At 45.0% G+C, this 22338-nt stretch overlaps 1 pseudogene; it reads left to right on the top strand.

The window, feature by feature from the left end:
- Positions 1-10793, top strand: part of LOC138671765 (rho-related BTB domain-containing protein 2-like) — a 35976-nt pseudogene extending 25183 nt beyond the window's left edge.
- The last annotated feature ends 11545 nt before the right edge of the window (positions 10794-22338 follow it).

The raw sequence follows: 22338 nt of genomic DNA on the forward strand, positions 1-22338 counted from the left end.
TCAGAACTTCTCTTTTCCCTCTATTGAGAAGCATTAGTACTTTGGGCCTCCAGTACTGTTATGAACAGGTAATTCAGAACCACAATGGACCTTGAAGTACAGAGCACACAAAGTGACTTGACAATTACAAAAAACATAGGACGAGCTCTGAGAGGTGGAAACTCTGCTGACCGCAATCCCTAATCCTATCCAACCACACTAGAGGTAGCCGTGGAGCGCTCCTGACCAGTCCTATGCGCCTCGAGCACAGCCTGAGAAACTAGCTAGCCCTAAGAAGGAAAAATAAGCCTACCTTGCCTCAGAGAAATACCCCAAAGGAAAAGGCAGCCCCCCACATATAATGACTGTGAGTTGAGATGAAAATACAAACGCAGAGATGAAATAGATTTAGCAAAGTGAGGCCCAACTTACTGAACAGACTGAGGATAGGAAAGATTGCTTTGCGGTCAACACAAAACCCTACAAACAACCACGCAGAGGGGGCAAAAAGACCCTCCGCACTGACTAACGGTACGGAAGTGCTCCCTCTGCGTCCCAGAGCTTCCAGCAAGCAAGAAAAACCAATATCGCAAGCTGGACAGAAAAAATAGCAAACAAAAATAACACAAGCAAGACTTAGCTTATGCAGGAAGACAGGCCACAGGAACGATCCAGGAGGAAGCAAGACCAATACTAGAACATTGACTGGAGGCCAGGATCAAAGCACCAGGTGGAGTTAAATAGAGCAGCACCTAACGACTTAACCTCATCACCTGAGGAAACTCAGAAGCCGCAGTACCACTCTCATCCACCAAAGGAAGCTCATAGACAGAACCAGCCGAAGTACCACTCACGACCACAGGAGGGAGCTTGGCCACAGAATTCACAACAGCCCCCTCTCTGCGCGATGCTTCCCTGCACCGCTGGCACATCGCGATCATGTTTGATCGCGGTGTGCCGGGGGTTAATGTGTTGGGGGCGGTCCGTGACCGCTCCTGGCACATAGTGCCGGATGTCAGCTGCGAAAAGCAGCTGACACCCGGCCGCGATCGGCCGCGCTCACCCCGTGAGCGTGGCCGATCGCCTATGACGTACAATTCAGTCCTTGGGAAGTAAAGCTTACCCCACATGGACGGAATAGTACGTCTAATGGCAGAAAGGGGTTAATTCTTATATTGTCCTCTTCATATATTTGCAGGAATGGTGTATACCCACCGAGTGCTTAATTTTATATTACCTAAGGTGGTGGATAGCACAGGCTGAGTGGATTACCTGGAGCCGGGCAGTTGGGGGGTCCTTGAAGTTGGTTACAAATTGGTCTGGGGGATCCATTGGGATATGGATTCCTCCTTTTGGTTCAAGTGAACATTGGAACCCTGTGGTTATGGTGATCCCGAGCCAGCGGGGTAACAGCTGGGAGTAATTGGTACATTTTATGTTCACTTTATGTTTGGTAATCGCCAGATCTTATGAGCTTCAAGGACTCCTCCCTGCGAGCTAAGGTGATTAATGCTTTGTTGGGTTATTGCATGTTTGTTTTAATAAAGGTGTGTATTATTTTTTTTAAAAAAAGCACTTATTTATTTCTTTTTTAGTGTGTCCTTGAAGCTAATTATAATTTGGTCAGTAGGGGTAACCATCTCAGATATGGACCCTCTGTTTAGGGGGGGTATTCATCATAGTATGACCCCTTGTGTGGAGGAGTAAACATCTCAGGTATGGCCCCTGTTTGGAGGGGTGTACATCATAGTATGACCCCCTGGTATGGAGGGGTAACCATCTTTGGTATGGCCCCATGGTGTGGAGGAGTGACCATCGCAGTATGGCTGGTTTCCAGAAGCATTTATATCTTACAAGACCCTGTTGGGGTAAAGTCCCTGTGGTCCTGGCAATCATATTTTACATGCCTACAAATTAAATTGGGTCCTATGAGCTAGGAACAATAGCTGGGACAAGAAAAATAAAAAAAATAGTAGGCATGCATTTCAATACAATCTGTAGCTTCAAGGACGCTCTCTTTTTTCATGTGACTTGAGAATGCTGAGGCACAGATTTTGACTGTTTATATTGACCAACTCCTGTTTCTTTCAAGGTTCTCGTCCGGACAATGCAGTAATATGGGGCATTAAACTGAAGAGCAATGTACCTAATATGGGTGCCCTAGAGTCAGTGGGAGTGACTAAGGGAAGAGTAATAAAGTGCATCCCGATGCCCTTGAGCCATTGGGAGCCGCTAAGGGTGAAGTAATCAAGCGCATTAACACGAAGGGCAATGTGCCTATTCCCAATGCCTTTGCCCAGTTGGAGAGGGTTATCAAGTGCCTGTAAAGCAATTAACAATGGCGTGGCAAGGTTATTAATAATGCCGTTGCAGACTTTTCTGCTATAGGCTTATTTAATTTACTATGTCCAAATATTACAGAAATTTTTTAAATTATTTAATGATCAGTTATACTGTCAATATTATATTGTGTATGGCTTTTGTTAGGAGTCGAGTTTCCTCTGCTGCACAGGGGGAATCTCGATCCGTGTCTGCTGCGGTCTCCCATTCTGCTTCGGCCGCAGTGGGTTCTGCTCAGCGGAGGCGCCGCTCCCAGCATCTTGCTGGGACTGATTCTGTGCAGGGGGTTACTGCTGCCTTTTCTGGCTCTCCTGTTGTACCCTGCACTGATCTGCGGCGAGCGGGCTTCTCTGGGACTAAGTCCTTATTTGCAAAACACTGAGCATGCCCAGGGCAAGATCTCCCGTTGGAGATCGAGGGTCACATGCTCAGGCACTGCAGCACATCCCATTGGTCCTCTTGGCAGGTCCTGAAAGGGCAAAACTTCTGTAGCTGCTTCCTGTGCTGCAACTATATAAACTGCGCATGACCGCACGGCCATGCGCTAGTATTGTCTTGATAATGTGTGTGTGTAGATGGATGTATGTCGATGGATGAAAGCTCCTAAGTATCCCTCCCTAGTGTTGTTGACTGCTCGCGGATGATGGTAGCTATCTAGCTCCCGACTAGCCATCTGCACGTAACACACATCACAGCGTCCAGTTGCTGTGTCTGCCAGTACGGCGCCGTGCGCTTCCTCTGCGCTTTCCTTACCCAAGCCTGGGTGGTTAGTGGCGTCCGTCAGTGCGGCACCGCACGCACTCTCATGCCTTTATATTCTATTTATTAGTTTCCTTACACACCCAGTTGCGGTGTTGTGCCAGCAAGTGTCTAATCGGACTTCAATCCCGAGTAGGGGTTGAGTTAGCTGACTTCTTGCTCGCGCTCTATGTGCGGTACTGCGGTCCTGTGACGCAACAGGATCGCTTCCTTCACGCAGGGTGAAGTTAACCCATGTGTGTATACTTAGTACCGCCATATAGTCTGTCTTACTAGCAGCAGGGTCTTTACCTGCAGGGTCTTTACCTGCACGGTAGACCTCGGACTGCGAACGCACCTAGTTTCATATCATCTATACTTGGTGCGTTCCGCCGGTCCTTAACAGCTTTTAACTACTCCTTGGTTATAGTATCTTTCTCTTTATATACATTCATCACTTTTTGGGTAGTAATAGTAAGTGGGTTTAAGAATTGGTTACTGCATCCCAGCTATTGTATGTAATGGTGGTTTCTAGAACTAAAATCTGTGAATTGGTGAGTTATTAGAGCTGGCTACAATACATGCGGTATAATAGTTTTTGTGGCATGACAGATGTTATTATACAGGTAGTCAGACTGTGGCTACCCCTTTATTATGGTTTAGTTTCCGCATTCCCCATTATAGGATCCTCATTGCAGGATGTTTAGAGGCTGTTATTTTGCTGTAGTTACCGTATTATCGATCATAATTTGGTAGTGTTGCATTGTTAAAATTAATCTGTTGTAGCCCTGGAATTTTGTTACTCATATGCAGTCTTTCCATAGCAAGCAGAACTGGTTGATGACTTTATTAGGCATGGGTGATGGGGGTCGAGTCCATTCAAGGTGTCAAATGGCCTAGCTGGTGGCGGTTTAGGAGTCAGGTGGAAGTTCAATTGTATATTGGCTATAAAGAGTTATTATTTGCAGTAACCTTCTAAGCCCAAGGGAAGGGCAATCCTTAAGCCATGGTTCCCTGGAGGTTTCCTCCACAGGGGGTTTTTCCTCTCCTGAGCGCTGTAGGATGACTCTTTGTGAGTCGGAGGTTTGCCAAGTTTAGTCCCATTAATGCTTTTGCAGGGACTTCTAGTTTTTAAGTTTACAAAAATGATTTATTAAAAAACAAAAGTGTCAAATGAGACTTGGCATTCATAACCCGTCACGGCTTTGCGGTTTAGGAGTCAGGTGGAAGTTAACGTGGACTCATTTTAACTAATAGAGGATGTAAAACCTCATGGTGGTGAGCAGGCTTGGCTTTGGTGGCCAGCCTTAAGGACGTTGTAATGGTAACATCAATCAGGGGCGGGCACAGTGGTTAAGCACAGGAGTGATGATAATAGGGTCATTGGTGCCCTGAAAGTTTACTGGCTTTGCTTGAATGGCAAGCCAGTGCGTGCCTCCCATTTATGGCTGTCTGTCCTGGTGCTGTATGTCAGACAGCTGAGGATATCGCAGTATTTGTGAAACCCAATGTACTAGCACTCCACCTGACTCCTACTGTGATTATTTAATCCTGTGATTTGAATAAAAGCTGTGGCCATTTTGACAACCAAAATAATGTGTTTTGTGTATTTATTTTAGTACCTAGGTTTACAGTAGTTATGGTGGTTTTAAGATGGAGTGGGGTTCATCCCATATCCAAAAGTCATGTGCTGGTGTTGGCCAGCTTAAACAGCAGAGAAGGATGCAACAAGATTGACCCACCAAAAAGATGCCAAGATCACTATTGAAATGTGTGAAGCCAAGATCACTATCAAATTCTGTCAGAAGCATCCAATATCAATATAAAATTGAGTATTACATTTTTTTTTAATTTCATCTTGATTTGTATGTAATAAAAAAATTTATTGTTAATTTCATGTGGTTAGTTTTCGATTTACTAAGTGGTGTCTGTTGAAACAAATTATCATGATTCTTCTCCTTCCCATAGTCCCGGCCCCATATACCAATGCATGTCCCTGCGTACACAATGTTAAATATTGGTACGCAAGACGCATGCGGATCTTGGGAAAGGAGTACGCAGGCCTACGCTGCGCACAGATACACTAATGTGAACCTGGCCATACTGATAAAGTTACACAGTAAATACCAGCAGGTTAAGGCATCCAGTATTGCAGCCTTATTGCATTGTCTTCCTTACATCGGATGTAAGAACACTGAAGAGCTGTTAAGTGCTGACGGTATAAAATCCTGCCAAACATATGAACAACTTGGGCAAAAAGAACCTGCCCTTCTGGTGAAGATGCTGATCCAGAGTACTGAATTGTTTTATACGGTAGACGCTGTCCCTGAAACATCACTATGATAAGTGACTATGACAAGAGACACTTTAGCCTATAAAGAACTCTATCCATCAGCATTATGTAACATGTTTAAGGGATTGAGGTGCCTCGCTACTCAGTTCTATCCTCCTGAGGTGTAGGAAGCAAGATGCCGTGCCATGGACATCCTGGGTATCAACTGGAAAAGCATTGGAACTGCTAAAGTTGGTACATACGTAATCTTTGAATGAGTGGAAGTAATAGTTTACGACACTTTAGTATGAAATACCTATCAGTAGAAATCTAAAGAAACCTAATAAAACCTACTGGATGAAGAAAAGTGACTGTGCAGTTATTATTATTATTTATTATTATTATTTATTTATACAGCACCATTGATTCCATGGTGCTGTACATGAGAATGGGTTACATACAAGTAAGTTACAGATATCACTTACAGCAAACAAACTAACAATGACAGACTGATACAGAGGGGCGAGGACCCTGCCTTTGCGGGCTTACATTCTACAGGAATATGGGGAAGGAGACAGTAGGTTGATGGTTGCAAAAGCTCCGGTGTTGGTGAGGCGGTAGCTTCGGAAGTGATGAGGAGGCAGCGGGGTCAGTGCAGGCTGTAGGCTTTCCTGAAGAGGTGGGTTTTCAGGTTCCATCTGAAGGATCCGAATATGGTTGATAGTCGGAGGTGTTGGGGCTGAGAATTCCAGAGGATGTGGGAAGTTCGGGAGAAGTCTTGGAGGCGGTTGGGTGAGGAGCAGATAAGTGTGGAGGAGAGAAGGAGGTCTTGGGAGGACCGGAGATTACGTGAGGGAAGATATCGGGAGATTAGTTCAGAGATATATGGAGGAGACAGGTTATGGATGGCTTTGTAGGTCAGTATTAGTAATTTGAACTGGATACGCTGAGGGAATGGGAGCCAGTGAAGAGATTTGCAGAAGGGGGAAGCGGAGGAGTAGCGAGGAGATTAATTAGTCGGGCAGCAGAGCAATGTTAACCCTCCGTCACATACAATATTCGGACTAACGAGTTCACATACAATGTGCCTGTCAGGCGCCTGCTGGAAAAATACCTATAATATCTAATGTTTGCAATTTCAGTGCTCTAAAAGTGATCAGTGACCTTCATAGGGATGTAATAAAAGAGACTACACATAATCAGTTGCAAAAAAAAACATTTACTTAACATAAAACTAATAACTATGAAATACAAACTTTTCAAAACTCCCGCCAAATAGTCCCCAGTTCGACTCTCTCAAAAAAATGTACAAAGAAAATTTTTGAACACAAACTTAATTTTAAGGTACCTTAAGTACTATTAAAAACATATTCAATCAGAAGTAGATGCTGAGGTTTCCCCAGAAAAGTCACACTTGCAGAGCAAATAGCAAGAATTACACACCATTTTTGCATGTGTCAGGCAAATTGCTTTATGACATTTGAGACATTCATAATTTGAAAGCCTTCTGGTTCCGCTTTCCGTTTGGCAGGTGGTGCATCTCCTTCTTTTGTGAGGTGGTGCAGATGGCGACTTTTCACCATCATCTTCTGGGCGGAACCTTTTGAGCTGAACTTGAAGGCAAGAGGGGATACCGATTGTTTTCACGCTTCTCCTGCGTAGCTCTCCAAGTACTAGTTCATGGGCCAATTTTTTCAGATACAATCGTCTACGGAGTGGTTCAAGCTTGTTTTCAAGATAAATTACTTGTGAATTTATACCACCCAAATTCAACATAGCAAAAAATATGACCATTGGCCAGCGTTTGATGTTTCTGCTGACGTTGAAAGTGGAGCACATCTGATCTGCTGTATCGACACCCCCTTTGGTGGCATTGTAAAATGTAATTATCTCCGGTTTTTTTTCTGCCCCAGTCCCAGGATCGATGGCAGCATCATCATGAAGTGTTGATAGAAGAAGTACGATTTTTTTGGCATGTGGTACATAGGAAACTAAAGCCTTTCCATTATGGAATGCAAACATACTGCTGTACTGTTGTCTCTCTTTCACACTTACAAACTGTGGCGGCAATTCCCTTTTGTTTTTTCTTACAGTTCCCACATATGACAGCTTCTGAATTTTCAGATAATCAATCAGATCACAACTTGTAAACCAATTGTCAGCTGTAATATTGCGACCCGATCCAAATAAGGGTTCAGCCAGTCTTTTTACAACATCAATGGGTTTGTTGCTCACACAGTAAGGACCTTCTGGTTGTTTTCCTGCATAAACTTCCAGGTTGTAAGTGTAGGTCTTACTGGCATCAACAAGGGCATACATTTTTATTCCATATTTGTTTGGCTTTGATGGAATATATTGACGAAAGGCACATCTACCACAAAAACCAGGGAGCATTTCATCAATAGTGAGATTCTCTCCAGGGTAATAACTTTGTTTACAGTTTACAACAAATCTTTGAAATATATCACGAATTGGAGCAAGTCGGTCATGTGTTTTGCGTTCGGTTCGGGTAGTTCTGTCGTCAAACCGAAGGCAACGAATTAGAATCTTGAATCTGTTTATGGACATAACAAGGCTAAATTTTTCAACTCCATCCCCATCTTTACCCCAAAGTTCCTCCAAACTTTGTCTATTTGCCCTATAAGCTCCTGCAAGGTACAGTAATCCAAAAAAAGCACGCAGTTCTATTTCATCTGTGGGCTTGATGGTTCTGTTGCAGATGTACTTGTCCTTTATAATGTCTATATATTGGTTGGTATATGTGACAATAGAGTCCAGAATGTCATCTGTAAATATACTGTTCCAGCATTCAACTGCAGTTTTTGCATTACGTGCAGTTCCTATTACTGCAGGAAGGTGAGTAATAATGTTTAAAGGTTCCCTGGTTCTGGAATGGCTTCTTGTTCCATTTAGTATTTTTATCTTTTCCAATATAATATGATCCAACTTCTTCATCCTCACCACTGTCACCATCTTGCTCTGTTTCAGAATCCAGGACACATTCTTCCACCTCATCATGAGAATCAATCTCACTTTCCTCTCCTAAATCCTCATTCAGTGTGAGGTCTCTATCATCTAACAGCATGTTTGTTACTTCCTCAACATCAAGTTGTTTGGATAAATTGTACATTTTCCTCTCCATTTCAGCAGATAATCTGAAGCAAGAGAAGGAATATGTTAGGGAACTACTGTATATGCCTGAGCAGCACACTTTCTTTTATAAAATCTCCCTTATTTCTATGAAATATCCTCACATTTTGTGCTATACATTCATAAAACAAGCTAAATAAACTATTGTGATGAATAAAAACATAAAATACCAACCTTACTGAATGTGACGTATTCACATACAATGAGCCTGAGAGATCTGTGCAGCTATATCCTCTCCCCTGAAGCTCTGAAATCCAACTGTGATATCAGGTTTCACAGACCTTCAAGAGACAGGAGACTACCTGGAGGGAGGGGGTTTCCTCACAATCTGGTGAGGAAGGAGAAATGAAAGTAAAAGAGAAGCGCCTGTCAGATCAGTTGTATGTGACGGAGGGTTAACTGCGTTCAAACATGCAAAAAAATAGGAAAACAGGAAGGGGCAAATACTTTTTCACACCATGAAAATCCACCCTCTCTTGTAAGTATCTATAAAGCTCTGATGTTTTGTGAAGTGCTTGAAGTTTTTTTGATAGGAGGTGCTTTTCTGACATGACTCCTCTCAGGACCCATCTGTGTACAAAGCTCCTGCCGCCGCCTCCTCTGGTTCATCATACTGCATGGGCCCCACCCAATGCTGTCCTGACTTCTGTACCGCACATAACATGGTGGCTTTCTCAGTAACATTCTGACTTGTCTCATGGTCTCTTCTGCGGATATCTGCTGTATCGAGGACTGATGTGATTACAAACCAGACTACTCCACTGTACAGCATTGCATACTGTGTATCGGCCATGGTAGCATATGACCGCCTCATACTGGGAGGGCAAGTGGAGGAAATACATGTGAGAGGATGGTTGAGTACAGATGGAGACTTGTGAAGGGTGGTATCCGCACGTTGATATTCAGGCGTGGTTTCTTGGCCTGATGCTTAGGTTGTCTTGTCGTGCAGGGAGGTCACACAGGGGAGACTTTCGCGGGAAGAACTTGTGGAAGAGAAACATGTGAATTTGAGAGGGCGGATGGGAATGGATAGAGATTTGTTTATGTGTGAGGAGCTGTATTCACATTGATACTCAGACATTTCTTGCCCTGATGCTCAGTTGTCTCCTCGGTCAGATGTGGTGGTGCTTTGCTTCTCGTTGGCTAACCCTCATTCTCTGCATCACGTCCAGAGCATGTGGCTTTCGGAAATCAAACACTTTTGCCCCCGGACACCCGTGGTTCTTGTGGGATGTCAGCTGGACCTGAGATATGCTGATTAGGATGCTGTGAATAGAGCCCGTCGCCCCCTAACCAAGTGATTGATTTGGCTGCCATCCATTACCCACTGTCCAAATCTTAACATTTTACTTGTGCGTTTTGTCTTAGACTTATAAAGCCGACTGATATCCTGTCTCCAGAGAAGGGTCACGAGGTGGCCAAGGAGCTGGGCATTCCCTACTATGAAACTAGCGTGGTGGCACAGTTTGGGGTGAAAAACATCTTCGACAATGCCATCTGAGATGCCCTCATTTCCAGAAGACACTTGCAGTCCTGGAAGTCTCATCTGAAGAAAGTTCAACATCCATTGCTCCAAGCCCCGTTCTTACCTCCAAAGCCACCACCACCCATCATTCACCTCCCAGATACCCCACAGTATAATGGCCAAGGCCCGGCGACCTTGTTTTCCACTCCACTATGTGCTGATATGGTGTTCCTGCTGCTTAGTGGACAGAAGATCTTTGCCCATAAGGTTTATATGGCCACTGCCTGCTCCAAATTTTACGACTTCTTCACGCTGGAATTGCTTCCTGCAGAGATGATTGATGCGACAGCAACATGTCGAAGTTCAAGGGTGACTGAACCTTTATGGACCAGGAACCTCATTGAGGATGAGAATCATGATGCCTTAATTGGGCATCTGTTTTCTGTTAGGACTCCAGGCAAGGATGATGATAGTGGTTTTGATGTGGACAGTGTGGAGAGTACACCTCTTGGTTGGGGTAGGAAGTTATCAGATTGGGGTAGGAAGTTATCAGATTGGGGTAGGAAGTTATCAGATTGGGGCAGAGGCTTCGTTGGCGTACAGATAGATATTGTAGACGATCCACTAACGCATCGCAGGAGACCAATGATGGTTGTCCAGATGAATGCCTTGATTCATGAGCAGCCGCTGCGGGCAGTTACGGAGTACTTGTATACAGGACACCTGGACCAGAGCAGGGCAGAGCTCATGCAGATCGCCACCGTAGCAGAGGCCCTAGAGGTCTTTGACCTTCGTATGATGGTCTCCAACCAACCAAGGGTGTATTGTTGTGCTTCTAAAGCCTGGTAAGGATCCGATGCAGGTAGAGGGTTATTGTAGTAAGATTATGCTAATGTTCTATGGAGACCGATGAAGTGAGTCAGAATGACGACAAACACGGTATATCACAGTTCAAGATATATATATATTGTAGGAAGATGAACTTCAGATAACTGATGCAAACTGCAGCTTTACAGATAAGCAAGTAAACAGTCTCAAGAATATGCAGATATTAGAAGTACAGACCGAGGGTGCAAGTACAAGTCCAGCAATGCAGTATCCAGAGGTCAGAGCCTGGGCTGGCTCCTAGCAGAGGGGCAGACCGTAGCAGAGGTGGGTGCAGAGCAGGTGAAGAGTAACAGAGACTTTCGTGGGAAGAACTTGTGGAAGAGAAACATGTGAATTTGAGAGGGCGGATGGGAATGGATAGAGATTTGTTTATGTGTGAGGAGCTGTATTCACATTGATACTCAGACATTTCTTGCCCTGATGCTCAGTTGTCTCCTCGGTCAGATGTGGTGGTGCTTTGCTTCTCGTTGGCTAACCTTCATTCTCTGCATCACATCCAGAGCATGTGGCTTTCGGAAATCAAACACTTTTGCCCCCGGACACCCGTGGTTCTTGTGAGATGTCAGCTGGACCTGAGATATGCTGATTAGGATGCTGTGAATAGAGCCCGTCGCCCCCTAACCAAGTGATTGATTTGGCTGCCATCCATTACCCACTGTCCAAATCTTAACATTTTACTTGTGCGTTTTGTCTTAGACCTATAAAGCCGACTGATATCCTGTCTCCAGAGAAGGGTCATGAGGTGGCCAAGGAGCTGGGCATTCCCTACTATGAAACTAGCGTGGTGGCACAATTTGGGGTGAAAAACATCTTCGACAATGCCATCCGAGCTGCCCTCATTTCCAGAAGACACTTGCAGTCCTGGAAGTCTCATCTGAAGAAAGTTCAACATCCATTGCTCCAACCCCGTTCTTACCTCCAAAGCCGCCACCACCCATCATTCACCTCCCAGATACCCCACAGTATAATGGCCAAGGCCCGGCGGCCTTGTTCTCCACTCCACTATGTGCTGATATGGTGTTTCTGCTGCTGAGTGGACAGAAGATCTTTGCCCATAAGGTTTATATGGCCACTGCCTGATCCAAATTTTACGACTTCTTCACGCTGGAATTGCTTCCTGCAGAGATGATTGATGCGACAGCAACATGTCGAAGTTCAAGGGTGGCTGAACCTTTATGGACCAGGAACCTCATTGAGGATGAGAATCATGATGCCTTAATTGGGCATCTGTTTTCTGTTAGGACTCCAGGCAAGGATGATGATAGTGGTTTTGATGTGGACAGTGTGGAGAGTACGCCTCTTGGTTGGGGTAGGAAGTTATCAGATTGGGGCAGAGGCTTCGTTGGCGTACAGATAGATATTGTAGACGATCCACTAATGCATCGCAGGAGACCAATGATGGTTGTCCAGATGAATGCCTTAATTCAGGAGCAGCCGCTGCGTGCAGTTCTGGAGTACTTGTATACAGGACACCTGGACCAGAGCAGGGCAGAGCTCATGCAGATCGCCACCGTAGCAGAGGACCTAGAGGTCTTTGACCTTCGTATTATGGTCTCCAACCAAGGGTGTATTGTTGTGCTTCTAAAGCCTGGTAAGGATCCGATGCAGGTAGAGGGTTATTGTAAGAAGATTATGCTAATGTTCTATGGAGACCGATGAAGTGAGTCAGAATGACGACAAACACGGTATATCACAGTTCAAGATATATATATATATATTGTAGGAAGATGAACTTCAGATAACTGATGCAAACTGCAGCTTTACAGATAAGCAAGTAAACAGTCTCAAGAATATGCAGATATTAGAAGTACAGACCGAGGGTGCAAGTACAAGTCCAGCAATGCAGTATCCAGAGGTCAGAGCCTGGGCTGGCTCCTAGCAGAGGGACAGACCGTAGCAGAGGTGGGTGCAGAGCAGGTGAAGAGTAACAGAGTCTTTCCGGTGGTACGTAGATCCAGAAGCAAGCGGGGTATCCCGAGGAGAAGAACGAGCAGGTTGCAAGTCCTTGAGCTTGGCAGCAAGTGAGATACAAGATACACAAGCAAGGTATAGTGTGCAGAGTTCCTTTATATATGCAGCAGACAGGAAACAAGGAGTATCAGACAGAAAACAAGATGGCCCCCATGAAGTCAGCCTCTCCATCTTGGGTAAGGGCAGAATCCAACAGAACTAAGGGCAAGAACAGACAAAAACAGGTATGCAGTCTCAGTCCTTACAGTTATCGTCCAATTTCATGGCTTAATTACGACTTTAAGCTTCTCACAAAAATATTAGCAAACAGGGTTCAGCAAATCATTCCTGAATTGATTTCATCACACCAGACAGGGTTTTTACACAGGAAGTCAAAAAGCTATGATATCAGAATAGCCATAGGCACAATGTCTTGTAGTAAACTAAATAATTGTAAAAAGAACATAGTGGTTGCTCTTGTTGCAGAAAAAGCATTTGATAGGGTTTCATGGAATTATTTACATACATTACTGGAAATGAGGTTTGGGTCATGGTTTTGTTCTGCAATCAGGTTGATAAATAGAGATCCCACGTCCAGGCTTTTTATAAACAATACCTTTTCATCGTCTTTTGAAATCCAAAGAGGTATCAGACAGGGATGTCCGTTATTTCCACTACTATTTAATTTTGCATTAGATCCCGTTAAGAACTCTTCAAAATTTATCAGAGTTTCAGGGAATTTGCTCCGGGAACGTGGAGACTAAGGCTTCTTTCACACTTCCATCGGTACGGGGCCGTCACAAAGCGTCGGCGCGATGTACCGACTGACTTTGTGAAAAATCGGCACAACGTGGGCAGCGGATGCAGTTTTTCAACGCATCCGCTGCCCATTGTAAAGTTCCAGGGAGGAGGGGGAGAAGTTCCGGCAGCGCATGCGCGGTAGGAATTGCAGGATCCGACGTATGATAAAACGTTCCCTTGAACGTTTTTTCAATACGACGGTCCACCAAAACACGACGTAACCAGTGTACGACAGACGCGGATGGCCATACGTCGCGATCCGTCGGCAATACAAGTCTATGTGCAAAAAAAAACGCATCATGCAAGCAACATTGCAGGATGCGTTTTTTGCACAGAAAGACGCATTGTGACGGACAGCAAAAGACGGAAATGTGAAAGAGGCCTAAATTACTAGCTTTTGCCGATGATATTCTACTATTTGTTGCCTACCCAACCCAGGCTATTCCAGCCATAGTATCGACATTTAAACATTTTTTTTAGATCTTACTGGGTTTAAAGTATAAATTATAACAAGTCGGAAGCTCTAGCACTATTTAGATAGGTTAGGATATCTGGTGGCTCCTTTCCAGTGGAGGACGGAATTTATCAGATATTTGGGTATACGGCTCCCAGCGGATCCCCACACTTTTGTAGACATATGTGGCACCTCAGGAGTCCGGGTACCACAGTGGCTGCCTTCCTCTCGGGGAGGGTAGTGCCATGCCTGAAGACAGGAGGGATCCCTTTGGCAGGTAAGCTGTACATGCAACACTTTCTGACTCCAGGCCAGAAGGGGGAGCTCTAAACCCAGTTTTAGGGGAGCTTCCCTCAATATACATCCTGGTCTGGAGGAGTCAAACAGATAGTCCAGCAGGGAGACCATAGAAGGAAGTCTGGTGCAGACAAGCAGAGAGTGAGATTGAGGACAGCTGTTATTGGGCCCCTCTAAGCAGAGCGCAGAAACCAGGCACCGGGAGCCCGAGGTACAGCAGCATTACAGAACCCGAGAGTCACCATGTAAAGAGGCCCCAGTGAAACGGCTCAAGTTGCCTACCATGCAGGGACTGCACCAGGACAGGAGAGCAAGAGAACCTTGTTAGGATACCACAGTGTTGTGAATTCTGCTCTTGGGCTCCCTCCGGTGGTTATGAGTGGTAGTGCTGCTGTCTTTGGATCGCAGCATTTATCAGGTGTGTTCACTTATTGCAATTTGGACTGGGCTAGTTGTCCATTGTTTTTGGAGGATTCACATCCCTGCCTGGTCTCTCCTGTTTTGCTGTTCATTTCAACAAAGATAAGTTCTGGCTTTGTTTTTGCTGTCCACAGGCTGTGGGCCTTATAGTTCAGTGCATTTTCATGTTTGGTCTTGTCCAGCTTTGTCTGTGTAAGGATTTTTTGCAGCCAAGCTTTATTTCTGGAGATGCAGATATACCCTCCATGTCTTTAGTCAGATGTGGAGATTTGTATTTTCTGTGGTGGATATTTTCTAGTGTTTTAATACTGACCACATAGTACTATTCTTTCTTTTTAGCTAGAATGGCCTCCTTTGCTAAATCCTGATTTCAGTCTGCGTATGTCATTTCCCTCTCCTCTCACAGTCAATATTTGTGGGGGGCTGTCTATCCTTTGGGGATTTTCTCTGAGGCAAGATAGTTTTCCCGTTTCTATCTTTAGGGGAAGTTAGTCCTTAGGCTGTGTCGAGGTGTCTAGGGAGTGTTAGGTACATCCCACGGCTACTTCTAGTTGCTAAGTTCAGGGTCTGCGGTCAGTACAGGTACCACTTTCTCCAGAGTACGTCTCATGCTGCTCCTAGGCCACCAGATCATAACAGTACAACTGGCCAACAATGACTTAAACGCATCTCAGAAGAAGGGAAGAAAAGTGCTGAGCTATTTTTTTTCTGTAGTCTGTTTTGTCTTTCCTTCCCTCTTTTCCTCTGGGTGGCTCAGGAGATTGGCGCTGGCATGGAGGTTCAGGGATTGGTTTCTCATGTGGACCAACTTGCTGCTAGAGTACAGGGTATTTCTGATTATATCGTTCAGACTCCGGTTTTAGAGCCTAGAATTCCAACTCCTGATTTGTTTTTTTGGGGACAGGTCCAAATTTTTGAGCTTTAAAAATAACTGTAAACTGTTTTTTGCTCTTAAACCCCGTTCTTCTGGTGATCCCATTCAGCAGGTTAAAATTGTTATTTCCCTGCAGCGTGGTGATCCTCAGGATTGGGCATTTTCCCTGGAATCTGGGAATCCTGCTTTGCTTAATGTAGACACCTTTTTTCAGGCGCTAGGGTTATTGTATGATGAACCTAATTCAGTGGATCATGCAGAGAAAACCTTGTTGGCCCTGTGTCAGGGTCAAGAAGCGGCAGAATCGTATTGCCAGAAATTTAGAAAATGGTCGGTGTTGACTAAATGGAATGAGGATGCCTTGGCGGCAATTTTCAGAAAGGGTCTTTCTGAATCCGTTAAAGATGTTATGGTGGGGTTCCCCACGCCTGCTGGTCTGAATGATTCTATGTCTCTGGCCATTCAGATTGATCGGCGCTTGCGCGAGCGCAGAGTTGTGCACACTGTGGCGTTGGGCACACTGTGGCGTTGGGCACACTGTGGCGTTGTGCACACTGTGGCGTTGTCCTCTGAGCGGAGCCCTGAGCCTATGCAGTGTGATAGGATTTTGTCTAGAGCTGAACGACAAAGATTCAGGCGTCAGAATAGGTTGTGCTTTTACTGCGGCGATTCTGCTCATGTTATTTCTGATTGCCCTAAGCGTACAAAGAGAATCGCTAGTTCTGTTACCATCAGTACTATACAACCTAAATTTCTGTTATCTGTGACCTTGATCTGCTCATTATCGTCATTTTCTGTCATGGCATTTGTGGATTCAGGCGCCACTCTGAACTTAATGGACTTAGAATTTGCCAGACGTTGTGGTTTTCCCTTGCAGCCTTTGCAGAACCCTATTCCTTTAAGGGGCATTGATGCTACACCGTTGGCTATAAATAAACCTGTTTTGGATACAGCTGACCATGCGCATGGCGCCAGCCCATCAGGAAGATTGTCGTTTTCTGGTGTTGCATAATTTGCATGATGATATTATGCTGGGTTTTCCATGGTTACAGGTACATAATCCCGGTGTTAGATTGGAAATCTATGTCTGTGACTAGTTGGGGTTGTCAGGGGGTTCATGGTCACGTTCCTTTGATGTCAATTTCCTCTTCCCCCTCTTCTGAAATTCCTGAGTTTTTGCCTGATTTCCAGGATGTATTCGATGAGCCCAAATCCAGTTCCCTTCCACCGCATAGGGACTGTGATTGTGCTATTGACTTGATTCCAGGTTGTAAGTTCGCTAAGGGCCGACTTTTCAACCTGTCTGTGCCAGAACATGCCGCCATGCGGAGCTATATTAAGGAGTCTTTGGAGAAGGGGCATATTCGGCCATCTTCTTCACCATTGGGAGCAGGTTTTTTTTTTTGTTGCCAAGAAGGATGGCTCCTTGAGACCCTGTATTGATTATCGCCTCTTGAATAAGATCACGGTCAAATTTCAATACCCTTTGCCTTTGCTTACTGATTTGTTTGCTAGGATTAAGGGGGCTAGTTGGTTTACTAGGATTGACCTTCGAGGGGCATATAATCTTGTTCGTATTAAGCAGGGTGACGAATGGAAAACTGCATTTAATACGCCCGAAGGCCATTTTGAATACCTTGTGATGCCATTCGGACTCTCTAATGCCCCATCTGTGTTCCAGTCCTTCATGCATGATATCTTTCGGAGTTATCTTGATAAATTCATGATTGTATATTTGGATGATATTTTGATTTTTTCCGATGATTGGGAGTCTCATGTGAAACACGTCAGGATGGTATTTCAGATCCTCCGTGATAATGCTTTATTTGTGAAGGGGTCTAAGTGCCTCTTTGGAGTACAGGTTTCTTTTTTGGGCTTCATTTTTTCTCCCTCATCTATAGAAATGGATCCGGTTAAGGTTCAGGCCATTCATGATTGGGCCCACATCTGTGAAGAGCCTTCAGAAATTCTTGGGCTTTGCTAATTTTTATCGTCGTTTCATTGCCAACTTCTCCAGTGTGGTTAAACCCCTGACCGATTTGACGAAGAAAGGCGCTGATGTGACGAATTGGTCCTCCGCGGCTGTTTCTGCCTTTCAGGAGCTGAAACGCCAATTCACTTCTGCCCCTGTGTTGCGTCAGCCGGATGTTTCTCTTCCATTTCAGGTTGAGGTTGACTCGTCTGAGATTGGGGCAGGGGTCATTTTGTCTCACAGGAATTCTGATGGTTCCTTGATGAAACCGTGTCCCTTCTTTTCTCGGATGTTTTCGCCTGCGGAACGCAATTATGATGTCGGCAATCGGGAGTTGTTGGCTATGAAGTGGGCATTTGAGGATTGGCGACATTGGCTTGAGGGGGCCAAGCACCGTATTGTGGTTCTGACCGATCATAAGAATCTGATTTACCTCGAGTCTGCCAAACGGCTGAATCCTAGACAGGCTCGATGGTCTTTGTTTTTCTCCCGTTTTGATTTTGTGGTCTCGTATCTTCCGGGTTCTAAGAATGTTAAGGCGGATGCCCTCTCTAGGAGTTTTTTGCCTGATTCTCCTGGGGTCCTTGAGCCGGTCGGCATTCTGAAGGAAGGGGTGATTCTTTCTGCCATCTCGATTTACGACGGGTTCTTCAGGAATTTCAGGCTAATAAACCTGACCGCTGTCCACTGGGGAAACTGTTTGTTCCTGATAGATGGACTAGTAAAGTGATTTCTGAGGTTCATTGTTATGTGTTGGCTGGCCATCCTGGGATTTTTGGTACCAGAGATTTGGTTGGTAGGTCCTTTGCGTGGCCTTCTTTGTCACGGGATGTGCGTTCTTTTGTGCAGTCCTGTGGGACTAGTTCGCGGGCCAAGCCTTGCTGTTCCCGCGCTAGTGGGTTGCTTCTGCCTTTGCCGGTCCGAGAGACCTTGGACGCATATTTCTATGGATTTTATTTCAGATCTTCCGGTTTCCCAGAGGATGTCGGTTATCTGGGTGGTTTGTGACTGGTTTTCTAAGATGGTTCATTTGGTACCTTTGCCTAAATTGCCTTCTTCTGATTTGGTTCCGTTGTTTTTTCAGCATGTGGTTCGTTTGCATGGCATTCCGGAGAATATTGTGTCCGATAGAGGTTCACAGTTTGTTTCTAGGTTTTGGCGGGCCTTTTGTGCTAGGCTGGGCATTGATTTGTCTTTTTCTTCCGCATTTCATCCTCAGACAAATAGCCAAACCGAGCGAACTAATCAGACTTTGGAAACTTATTTGAGATGCATTGTGTCTGCTGATCAGGATGATTGGGTGGCTTTCTTGCCATTGGCCGAGTTTGCCCTTAATAATCGGGCTATTTCTGCTACCTTGGTTTCGCCTTTTTTTTGTAATTTTGGTTTTCATCCTCGTTTTTCTTCAGGGCAGGTTGTGACTTCTGATTGTCCTGGCATGGATTCTGTGGTTGACAGGCTGCAGCAAATTTGGGCTCATGTGGTGGACAATTTGGTGTTGTCTCAGGAGGAGGCTCAGCGTTTTGCTAACCGTCATCGGTGTGTTGGTTCCCGGCTTCGGGTTGGGGATTTGGTCTGGTTCTCTTCCCGTCATGTTCCTATGAAGGTTTCTTCCCTTAAGTTCAAGCCTCGGTTTATTGGTCCTTATAGGATTTCTGAGATTATCAATCCAGTGTCTTTTCGTTTGGCCCTTCCAGCCTCTTTTTCCATCCATAATGTTTTCCATAGATCTTCGTTGCGGAAGTATGTGGTGCCCGTTGTTCCCTCTGTTGATCCTCCGGCCCCGGTGTTGATTGATGGGGAGTTGGAGTATGTGGTTGAGAAGATTTTGGATTCTCGTTTTTCGAGGCGGAAGCTTCAGTATCTTGTCAAATGGAAGGGTTATGGCCAGGAGGATAACTCTTGGGTTGTTGCCTCCGATGTTCATGCTGACAATTTGGTACGTGCCTTTCATTTGGCTCGTCCTGATCGGCCTGGGGGCTCGGTGATCGCTCCTCAAGGGGGGCGTGCTGTTGTGAATTATGCTCTTGTGCTCCCTCCGGTGGTTATGAGTGGTAGTGCTGCTGTCTTTGGATCGCAGCATTTATCAGGTGTGTTCACTTAATGCAATTTGGACTGGGCTATTTAGTCTTGCTTGATCCTTTAGTCAGTGCCAGTTGTCCATTGTTTTTGGAGGATTCACATCCCTGCCTGGTCTCTCCTGTTTTGCTGTTCATTCCAACAAAGATGAGTTCTGGCTTTGTTTTTGCTGTCCACAGGCTGTGGGCCTTATAGTTCAGTGCATTTTCATGTTTGGTCTTGTCCAGCTTTGTCTGTGTAAGGATTTTTTGCAGCGTCAGCTTTATCTCTGGAGATGCAGATATACCCTCCATGTCTTTAGTCAGATGTGGAGATTTGTATTTTCTGTGGTGGATATTTTCTAGTGTTTTAATACTGACCGCATAGTACTCTGTCCTATTCTTTCTTTTTAGCTAGAATGGTCCTCCTTTGCTAAATCCTGATTTCAGTATGCATGTCATTTCCCTCTCCTCTCACAGTCAATATTTGTGGGGGGCTGTCTATCCTTTGGGGATTTTCTCTGAGGCAAGATAGTTTTCCCGTTTCTATCTTTAGGGGAAGTTAGTTCTTAGGCTGTGTCGAGGTGTCTAGGGAGTGTTGGGTACATCCCACGGCTACTTCTAGTTGCGGTGCTAAGTTCAGGGTCTGCGGTCAGTACAGGTACCACCTTCTCCAGAGTACGTCTCATGCTGCTCCTAGGCCACCAGATCATAACACCACAGGCAAGGGACTAGAAACCAGTGCATAGTGGAAGACTCCCAATTGACCTGTCAAAAGGGATTTCCACCTGTCTTCAGGCTGCCTGGACCCCAAGGACACCAGTTGCCGGTACCCTGGACTGAGGCTGACTACAACATCAGTAAACCAGGTAAAGACCTTTATTTATTTGCCGGCATCCACCACACCATCCTTGCCATACACCTTGGGAGCCCTTGGGAGCCCTGGGGACCCCGCTTCACCTGTGGGAAGCGTCACCATCTTTGCTGCAGTAACATCGCCCCAGAGGACGCCTTTAAGCAGCGTCAGTCCCCTCTGACCGAGAACCACAGGTGGCGTCACGAATACAAACTTTATTAAACCCTTTAAAGACCTTTCCCCTTTTATTAAGTCCTAGGGCCACGGACCGGGTCGCTGCCACCGCTTTAATTGCGACTGGACCCAGTACCGAGTACCCCACTGCTCTGGCGGGCGACTCACTTATAAACCCCATATTCTTAAAATAACTAACCTTTTTTTTGTCTCAGTGATCCCTTCTTCAGGAAATGCCACAAAAACACTAGAGAAACAGTACACTTTCACTTCTTAAAAGTGCATGGGAAATTTAAAAAACCGAGTCAAGTCTACATGTAACACCTGATAAGAGTTCAAAAGTAACAGATGATACAAATAAGTTTGTCTACATTGAATTTGAGAAGTTGATGAGGATCTGTTTACTTATCAATGATTACATATCTTTTGTAGGCAAATAAGCAGAAAAATAGAAACCAAAAAGAGAAGAAAAGTCTGATTGAAAAAAGATGGAAATCGGGCAAGAACCCGACGAAAGAGGGATTCACACTCCATATTTAGCTTTGTTGTATTCGTGCCAATCAGGAGCTTAATTGAACTTGTAAAGAATGAACGCTACCATCATCAAAAAAAATATACATACATTACAGACAAAAAGTTTGGACACACCTTCTCATTTAAAGATTTTTGTGTATTTCATGACTATGAAAATTGTACATTCACATTGAAGGCATCAAAACTATGAACTAACACATGTTGAATTATATACCTAACAAAAAAGTGTGAGACAACTGAAATTATGTCTTATATTCTAGGTTCTTCAAAGTAGCCACCTTTTGCTTTGACTACTGCTTTACACACTCTTGGCATTCTCTTGATGAGCTTCAAGAGGTAGTCACCGGGAATGGTCTTCCAACAATCTTGAAGGAGTTCCCAGAGATGCTTAGCACTTGTTGGCCCTTTTGACTTCACACTGCGGTCCAGCTCACCTCTAACCATCTCGATTGGGTTCAGGTCTGGTGACTGCGGAGGCTAGGTCATCTGGCGTAGCACCCCATCACTCTCCTTTTTGTACAAATAGCCCTTACACAGCCTGGAGGTGTGTTTGGGGTCATTGTCCTGTTGAAAAATAAATGATGGTCCAACTAAACGCAAACCGGATGGAATAGTATGCCGCTGCAAGATGCTGTGGTAGCCATGCTGGTTCAGTATGCCTTCAATTTTGAATAAATCCCCAACAGTGTCACCAGCAAAGCACCCCACACCATCACACCTCCTCCTCTATGCTTCACGGTGGGAACCAGGCATTTAGAGTCCATCCGTTCACCTTTTCTGGGTCGGACAAAGACACGGTGGTTGGAACCAAAGATCTCAAATTTGGACTCATCAGACCAAAGCACAGATTTCCACTTGTCTAATGTCCATTCCTTGTATTCTTTAGCCCAAACAAGTCTCTTCTGCTTGTTGCCTGTCCTTAGCAGTGGTTTCCTAGCAGCTATTTTACCATGAAGGCCTGCTCCTCTTAACAGTTGTTGTAGAGATGTGTCTGCTGCTAGAACTCTGTGTGGCATTGACCTGGTCTCTAATCTGAGCTGCTGTTAACCTGCGATTTCTGAGGCTGGTGACTCTGATAAACTTATCCTCAGAAGCAGAGGTGACTCTTGGTCTTCCT

The sequence above is a fragment of the Ranitomeya imitator genome, chromosome 3, assembly GCF_032444005.1.
Source record: "Ranitomeya imitator isolate aRanImi1 chromosome 3, aRanImi1.pri, whole genome shotgun sequence".
NCBI lineage: Eukaryota > Metazoa > Chordata > Amphibia > Anura > Dendrobatidae > Ranitomeya > Ranitomeya imitator.